Source organism: Nuphar pumila, chromosome 4, assembly GCF_984573655.1.
Source record: "Nuphar pumila chromosome 4, dmNupPumi1.hap1.1, whole genome shotgun sequence".
Classification (NCBI taxonomy): domain Eukaryota; kingdom Viridiplantae; phylum Streptophyta; class Magnoliopsida; order Nymphaeales; family Nymphaeaceae; genus Nuphar; species Nuphar pumila.
Genome location: NC_143252.1, coordinates 132,158,070 through 132,166,641, shown reverse-complemented (window position 1 = coordinate 132,166,641; position 8,572 = coordinate 132,158,070).

Sequence of the window (8,572 nt, the reverse complement as noted above, 5' to 3'; positions counted from 1 at the left end):
AGAGTTAAATAAATCACAGTTTTTGTCTATCAAATCCGACATAAAAACTCGTTTTCCACTTCTTCAAACCGGGTCTGATCTAGTTTTTCATTCTGACCAGCCCCAAATCTCGTATTCCTCGTTTATTTCCAAACCAAAACCAGTGAGACCAGATATCTCTTCAAATTAGACCTATTTTGATCCAAAACCTTGTTTTACACCAACTGGACCCTCACCGCTTGACTCAAATACCAAACATGAACCAAACACATATCCAACCCAAAATGGACTCTACCCACACGTATATCAAATACCTCTCCAAACCACTGCCCCACTAAAATGATACCCTCCAGCCCATGCTCACCTCGACCCACCTGGTTCCTCCATGCCAATGAACGTAGGCCAATGAGGATCCTCCACACTAGTAGGAACAATGGACGGTGAACTGTGGTTCACCGTCCCTCCCATCGACGAGCCCAGTCAAGCCGATGCTGGCAATGCAAGACAAGTCGACCCTCCTCCTCCTACATTTTATCCAGCAAGGCATGTTGGACATTTTGGGTTGGGTCCAACCCCGACTGACCCAGTTTGACACAAAGCACTAATAAAGGCATTAGTGGAGATTTAGTGGGGGAGGGGGTTACGTGAAAGTGAAGAGTTCACATTCAATATTTCTCTCGTCGGACTCCCGTTCGGTTTTGGGAAGTCAAATGGCGATGGGGGAGGAGTTGACCAATGCACCACCGCCTACAGGTTGGCAGTTGTTGTTGCCCTCCTGCGAAGGCGGTAATGGTCATTGTGATACCGAAATCCCATTTTGCACCATATTTTTTTAGCCCCTGTCATATGCTTCCCTGTTGTGAACCCCCTCGTTCAAGCCATAGTCAGCATATTGCTAGTTGTTTTTTGTAGCCAGCGACGGGGGTTAGTAGGGACAAGGGTGAAACCCCATTTTTTTTACTCCCCTGTGAAGTCAATCATCGTCGACATTAGGACGTCGTCACTGGCTGCATCAAGACTCGCAGCCAAAGGCAATCGTAGTAGCATTTGCAATGGCTGACCACTGGTATAGAAGCTGCCAATGGCAGACAATCATCATCGGTGTTGGGACACCATTGTCGGGGACATCTGAAACCCATCGTCGTAGGCAGCCCATCACGACAGCAACAAGCAGACGCTGGGAAGAGGGAATTAACCCTCTGCAAACAAAAAAATTTGTTTCTACCATTTTTCCTCCATCATTGGTATCACCGGAGGATGGGGTTGGCCGACGGAGGATGATCACCCTCGTCGGGGCAGACGTTGTCGACTGTTGTGGCATATGTGTATACCAGCCCATGAAACATGTTTGTATCCAAAGGTATAGTGTTGAATTGCCTCTAGTTACATTACTTCTAGTTACATGATTTGTAAGTTTCATCAATTGAAGTCAATTTCATGTAAATTGAAGACATAAAGCAACTATGAGTATTATCATTTTCATCAAACTGGAATGATAATGACCCAATTATGCTTGTCTCAAAAAAGGTGAATAATAAAAGGTCTCACATTTACCTTTCAATCTAAATCTCGTATACAATGATTAATCTCTCACTCATACAGAGAATATAACAGTTGATCTGAAGGCTGTCTATTAGAAGTGAAAGCACTTAAAAAGATGTCTATGAGAAGTGAGTGTTCAAATAATCATAACCTGTTGGTTTTATAATTGTGAGTAGCTAAGAATATTTGAGGTGTCATCTCTCACTGTAGGACAGTGAAGAAATTTCTGAAAGCCATTGAGGCAAAAATTATTGATTTATACAAGAATTCATCTCGGGTCATTTGAATAAGAAACTTCATTATGGGTTTTGGAATTGTGGACTCTATTGAGAGGCCATTAAAGATCTTATGTGATAATAAAGTTGTGTCATTCTCGAATAACAACAAGAGCTCAACCTCGTGTTGACACAAGGAGTTAAAGTACTTTGTTGTTAGAGAAATAATTGAGAATCGTCTAGTGTATATTGATACAATCGATATAAAGAAAATGATTGCAGATCTCCTTTCTAAAAGTCTAGCACCGAAATTTTATTCTTTCTGATGTATGACAATACATTATGGTTATATATGATCACATTTGTGAAACTAAATTGATTTTTTATGAATTTGTGTATTGTTGATTCTACATAAAGGATCTCTCATTTAAGTAGAGAGAATAGCAGAATAATAATATTAAAGGATCAATAGAATGGGTTAGAGACCAACATATTCATAAAGATAATCTTAATATGCTAAAGCACTGAAAATGAATTATATTGTAATATATGAAAATATGGTATTTCATAAAGAGGTGTTCATCTCTATGACTCATATGGTTCATTCTTGTGATACTGGATCGCATGTGAACCTACATGAAAATTGGAAAGATCATGGTCGGTGTTCATCCGTCAATTGGATACAACCTGCTAGTGTCACCCCGCTTGCCGAAGGTGACGCCGACGTGAATGCAATAGTGGAGGTGGAGGGAACCTCCACCAACAACCTCAACATCGTGAGGGCTCTATTGAGAGTTTAAACAGGTTTGAGATGTTTGTTGGTGGCAGAGTCAAGAATCAATTCAATTCATTTTTTCACCGATTTTGGTGGATTCAGACTAGTTCAGAGCAGCTTCAAGTCGGTTTAGATCCTAATTGGGATGGGTACGCACCAGTTTAGGCCTTTAGACCTTGTTCGTTCTTCAGTGGACTCGAGTTTCCTGATTTGTTCAAGTTTTTTGGTCCAAAGCTATGTTCTAAACCCACATTGGGAGCACTGGATGACAGAGTGGGTGGTTCAGATCTTTTATTCAACGATTTCTCCACATTGGATTAAACTCATATTGGAGTCATTTAATCCTGATCTATAAGATTTTGGATGGTTCGAAAAAAACTCTTTGAGCATCCAAATGCAAAATGGAGCATGTCTTGGTCGGTCCACAGAGTTTCTAGAGCAAGAAAGTTACCTAGTTTCATATTGTGGATCCTTAACCCACAAAGTGGAACGGAACGGAAAGAAACGTAAGCGAGATCAAGACCCAAGTCCATAAGAATCTGTTTAGATCCACTTTGATGCTTTTTGGATTTTTTTATTATTTGAATCATGGATCATTTTGTAATAGATTTTGGATAATTAGATTAAGATAATTAAGAGAAGTTTGATATTTTTAGGAGTTTATTAGATTATGTAGTTTACTTGGATTGAAATTTGGGAGACCTCATATATAAAAAGATGAGTGTCCTATATACAAGGCAGTCAATATCAGAGTTTAGAATTAAGAATTATTTTCAGTATTTCATTATTGTCAGTTAAATTTCTTATAATTTTTTAGTTTTCTGATCATTCTCTTGTATTTTCCATTTATGTGCATTAGAGTAACATAACATAAATTTTCTCATAAACTAGGTCATCTTGGTTTACATCAAATGACATGATCATTTTTTTTTATGAGGAATGAAAAAACCATCTCCAAAATCAGTGGTGCACCCCTTAACCCCATGGAGTCACCTAGCTTTCGACATAATGCAAGGGGTGACTAAGGGTGTCAATGGGTCGGGTTTACCCGGACCAAACCCTATAGGGTCTGGTATGGTGATAAATAAGAAGACCTGATTAAGACCCGGGTCTGGACCCAAACGTCCGATTAAAACATGAATCCGGGTTTAGTTTGTGAAATTTTATACCAGACCCGGGCTTGACCCGAGTTTTAATTCAAACCCGCAACTTTTTAATGTAAAAATGATAATATATATATATATATATATATATATATATATATATATATATATATATATATATATATTATTTTACCGGGTATGGTCTGGGTCTGGGTCTGGTTCAAGTAGTTCTTATCTGGTTCAGTTATGGTTTCTCTTATAGTAGACCCGGTTAGACTCAGGTCTGGACCCGATACCATACCCGAAAATCGGGTACAAGTCTGGTTGCACCTGGGTCCGAAGGGGCGACCCGATAAGGGTTGCTCGATTTTTCTGAAAAGGGGAAAGTAAGAAGGGGGAGGGTTAGGGTGCTGAGAGAAAACCCTAACCCCTATCGTGTGAGGGGAAAAAGGGAAAGGTGGGCCGCAGCCTCCGGCGAAAGGGGAACGACCTCCACCAAATTCGGAAGGCTTCCTCCTTTAAAATGGCAGGTTGGTATCCCCTTCCCCTTTACCTCTCTATTTTTGCCCCAAATCTCTCTCACTCTCCTCGTTTTAGTGCACGTTGATGGAGCCACACCACAGGCAACTCCCCAACTGCGGCAGACGTGCGCACCACCCTTGGCAAGCGACGGTCCTTCCTCCTCCTCGTTGTTTCCCTTCAGTCGGAGCTCGGTAGTGGGGGTGGGATCGACCTCAGCCGATCTCTCTCTAGTTAAGCTGCCTCTGATCATCCGGATTTGCGAAACGAGGTACGGGTACCTCTTTTTGATTCAAATGGGGCATCGGTGGAGATTGGATCTCCATGCAACAGTCGATGGAATCTCATGGAGAACAGTTTCCACTGTTACTCCCTTGCACCTTCTGTGATCTTGTTGTTTTGAAAAAAAAAAACAGAACTAAAAGCTTTACCTTCATGATTTGGGGCCCAGGTATGCAGTCGGCTGGGTTGTGTACCAGACCCAGCCAACTGGGTCGGCTGGGTGGGTCTGACTGGGTGCTAGACCCAGTTTTAGATGAGTCTTTTGTTAGAAATCCTTTATTTGAACTTGAATGGTTAGAATAAGTTGATATTGTTTAATGAAGTTTTGCATCAGAATTATTATGTTGATAGGCATCTTTTATTTGAACTTGAATGGTTAGAATGAGTTGATATGGTTTAATGAAGTTGGCATCAGATTTATCAAGCTGATAGGCATTTTTATTTTAACTTGAATGGTTAGAATGGGTTGATATTGTTTAATGAAGTTTTGCATCAGAATTATTATGTTGATAGGCATCTTTTATTTGAACCTAAATGGTTAGAATGAGTTGATATTGTTTAATGAAGTTTTGCATCAGATTTATTATGAGGATAGGCATCTCTTATTTGAACTTGAATGGTTAGAATGAGATGATAATTCATCCATTGTTTAATTCTGATATGTCTTAGAAATTAAATATTGTATTGAATTTGTGATCGTTGCTTAGCAACTGTTAAAGCTTAACCAGCTGGGCATTTAGGAAAACCTGAGACAAAAAGGGATTGTGCCTAGTTGTTTTCAAAAAAAAAAAAAAGGGTATACGAGTAAAAAAAAAAATCAGTTCCATGAAATCTGTAGTGCTACTGTTTTTGACAGCATACACGGGTCCAAACTGGACCTGTGTACGTGTTGTTGGACCCAGCCGACAGGGTCGGCTGGGGCGGGGTGTGTTTCTTTCAAAAAAAAAAAGAGATATATATAAAGTAATTCAATGGTGGTTTTTGAAATGGGATATGCTGTCGTTTTGACAGCATACACAGGTCCATACTGGACCTGTGAATATGCTGCCAGACCCAGCCGATGGGATCGGTTGGGCTGGGTCTAGTCTTTTCACATATATATATATATATATATATATATATATATATATATATATATATATATATATATATATATATATGTAAACAGGGATATTAGTATATGGCTTCCCTTTTTGGTACGTTTCCGGACAGCATACACAGCCCCTGTTTTTGGGCCTGTGTATATGCTGTCACACCAAGCCGATAGGGTCGGCTGGGCTGAGCTGCTAATTTCAAAACTTCTCTTATGCTGGGAACCATGCCATGTTAGTAACATAGGTTGTTAGCATATGAAAACAGGGCCTGGTTACGTGATTGATAAAGTTAAGAATGCTAATCTTTTGATGCATGATAAATCTTGAGCATGAATTATGTGCCTACAATCTCATTTCTCTTTATGTTAGGAGTGGAGGTGGTTTACATGACTGTTGGAACCTGTTTACACATTGATGTACTTGAGGTGTGTTGTTACATTACATATGATTGTGATTTCTGCATTAGTGTTCCGGTGATCAAAATGAATCATCGAGGGTTTGGTAAACCCGAGCTGTGGAAATGTTTTCCCTTACTCATTTCAATGCATTTCAAAGATCATGCTTTATAAATATTTCAGCTCTGTGGCACTGTTCTATATGTTTCCACAGGCCGGAGTCCTGTGATGGCTCTCGCGATGTAGATGCGAGCTTTTATCTTTCTTTTTGCATATGATGTTGCAAAACTTAAGAAATTAATTTTTAATAAAAAGTAATAATAAAGCACAGTGTAATATACCTTCTGGGATCACCCATCTGGAGAATGGGGATCTTAGAAATCCGGTCTTGGGGAGACTGTGAGGATACAAAACTCCGTGTGCTTAATTTTGGTCCCCTGAACCCGATATTGAGGTTCCTTCTCCTGGCCACGGTTTTAGGGAGAGTCCGCCACTTTACCCAGGAGTGGTGTGTTTGACACAGCTGTTGTTTTTTATACCAAGAAAGTGACACTTGTGGGCGTGGGGTGTCCCTTGTGTCCCCGACATTAGATGTGGAGGTCTAATGTTCCGAAGGTGATTCGGTCGAGGGCTAAGTTGGAAACCAGTAATAAAATACAAATTGAGTGCTAAGCTATCCTGGGAACCTAACTTAATCTCGGGGTTTGTACCCGTTTGGTGTATCCGCGGGCAACGGTAAATAAAAAAAAGAGAAAATTAAAGATGTATGCATTTAATAGGGCATGCATAAGGAAACAAAAGACTTAATGGAAGATAATAAAATGATTCATGCATTGCACAAAAAGACATGCATTTTCCTGTTATGCATTAGAACATGCATACTTTAATGATTCCCTTAATCATGACATGATGGTAAGTGTGGAATGTTTATTTCTTGTTGCATGCTGAAGTTTTAGCACATGCTAATGCTTTATTGTCTTTGCATGCTTAGCATTTATGATTGTTGCATAAATAAATTTTCCCAAATGCTATAAACGGTCTTGTATGCATTTCCCTCAATTGTTGCATGATATCTTATTTTAACTCTTTGTCTCACTTGTTTCATTAAGAAGTAGCTGTGCTCAGGATTTCGATTCTGACACCCTACTTCATTGGTTTTTCGCAGGAACAGGTGATCAGTAAAGTCGACAGCTACTGTGAGGGCGCGGGAGTCACAATGAGTTTTGACAGTCTTCTTTGTGGACAGAGTGGCTCTTTATTTTGGATTTTCAGTATAGTGTTCTTGTTATTTGCTTATTGTCATCAGTGGTTACATTACTTTCTGTTGAGTGAAACACTTTATTTTTAGATTAGTTCTTAATTCATGAATAAAGGTATTGGTTAGTTTATAGATGTTAATTGCAAGTTCTTTTGTGGTTTGTGGCTATCCAGTTGGAATTGGAACTGTGAGGACCCCGAGTCTCTGGAAAGTTTTCCGTACTGTTAAAAAAAAAATCCGCATTTGCATACCCCTAGGGGTGACTCCCCTCCGAATGGAACCTTAAGATTGACACGATCCTGATATTTGGTTGACCAATATCTAACATCGCTTTGTCCAGAAACTAGCGATATCATGCTTTTTCTCGTGAATGTCCTCCACACTGCAGAAAACAGTCATTTTTAGACATTATAAAGTCCATCTAAAGATTCAAGTAGCTCATATTGTTCCACATATGTTTTATCTTCTAGTTCATAATTTAAAGTATAGTTTTAACATCTTGATGGTAATTTTAATTTGAAATATTGACAATAGAGCAATCAAGATTTTGACTGAGGCAATTCCACTCACAAGAATAGTGCAAGTATGAAAACAATTAACATAGACTTATATTTTAGGAACCTTAGCAACTAGTTTAGCTTTCATTTTTATGTAAATTCTCATCAGCTATAAATCTTTTTTTGAATCCATTTAAAGTCGAGGTTTAAAACTAGAAAGTTAGTCTACTAAAATCTAAGCTTTATTTTCAAGAATTGACTCAATTTCACTTCTATAATTGAATGTTGCACAAGTTCCTTTTACTCGCTAAGAAAATTTTCTTGTGCAAGAGTCAGCATTGTCATTTAGTATATTAGTAGAACTAAGCTTTGCATGCAAGTATTTTACGTATTTCCATTTACACGTCCAAGTTAACAAATTACAAATCTCCATGCGGTTTTTGATCGAGCAATTGTTCAGACAAAATATAATCAAGAGTACCTCTAATTCCATGGAGGCTATGCACACTGACACAAGTAGCAGAGTTTGTCTGTTTGGAACAGCAACATCGTCTTCTCCATGGTATACAATCAGATGTCCACCATGTTTATTAAACAAGGTGGTAAAATTATCCTTAGTATTAGTTCATATTTTAGTATCCCAGGAGGGGACCAATCGGAGGCCAGCCAATGTGCGGTCGGTGAGGGGGGGGGGGTTCCCTTAGATTTTGCAAAAAAAGAAAAAAAAATGCTTGTAAGAGGGAGATCATTGGCTGCAATCCTATATTCACTGCATATTCCATTTTATGTCTTTGTAAAACTTACGAGTTATGAACTAGTAGATATAGTTGGTAGAATTAGCATGATGACATTATTATTGGTTTCTTTAATCCTCTCTTTAAATCAGACATGAAATAAGGAATTGTTGGTTTTT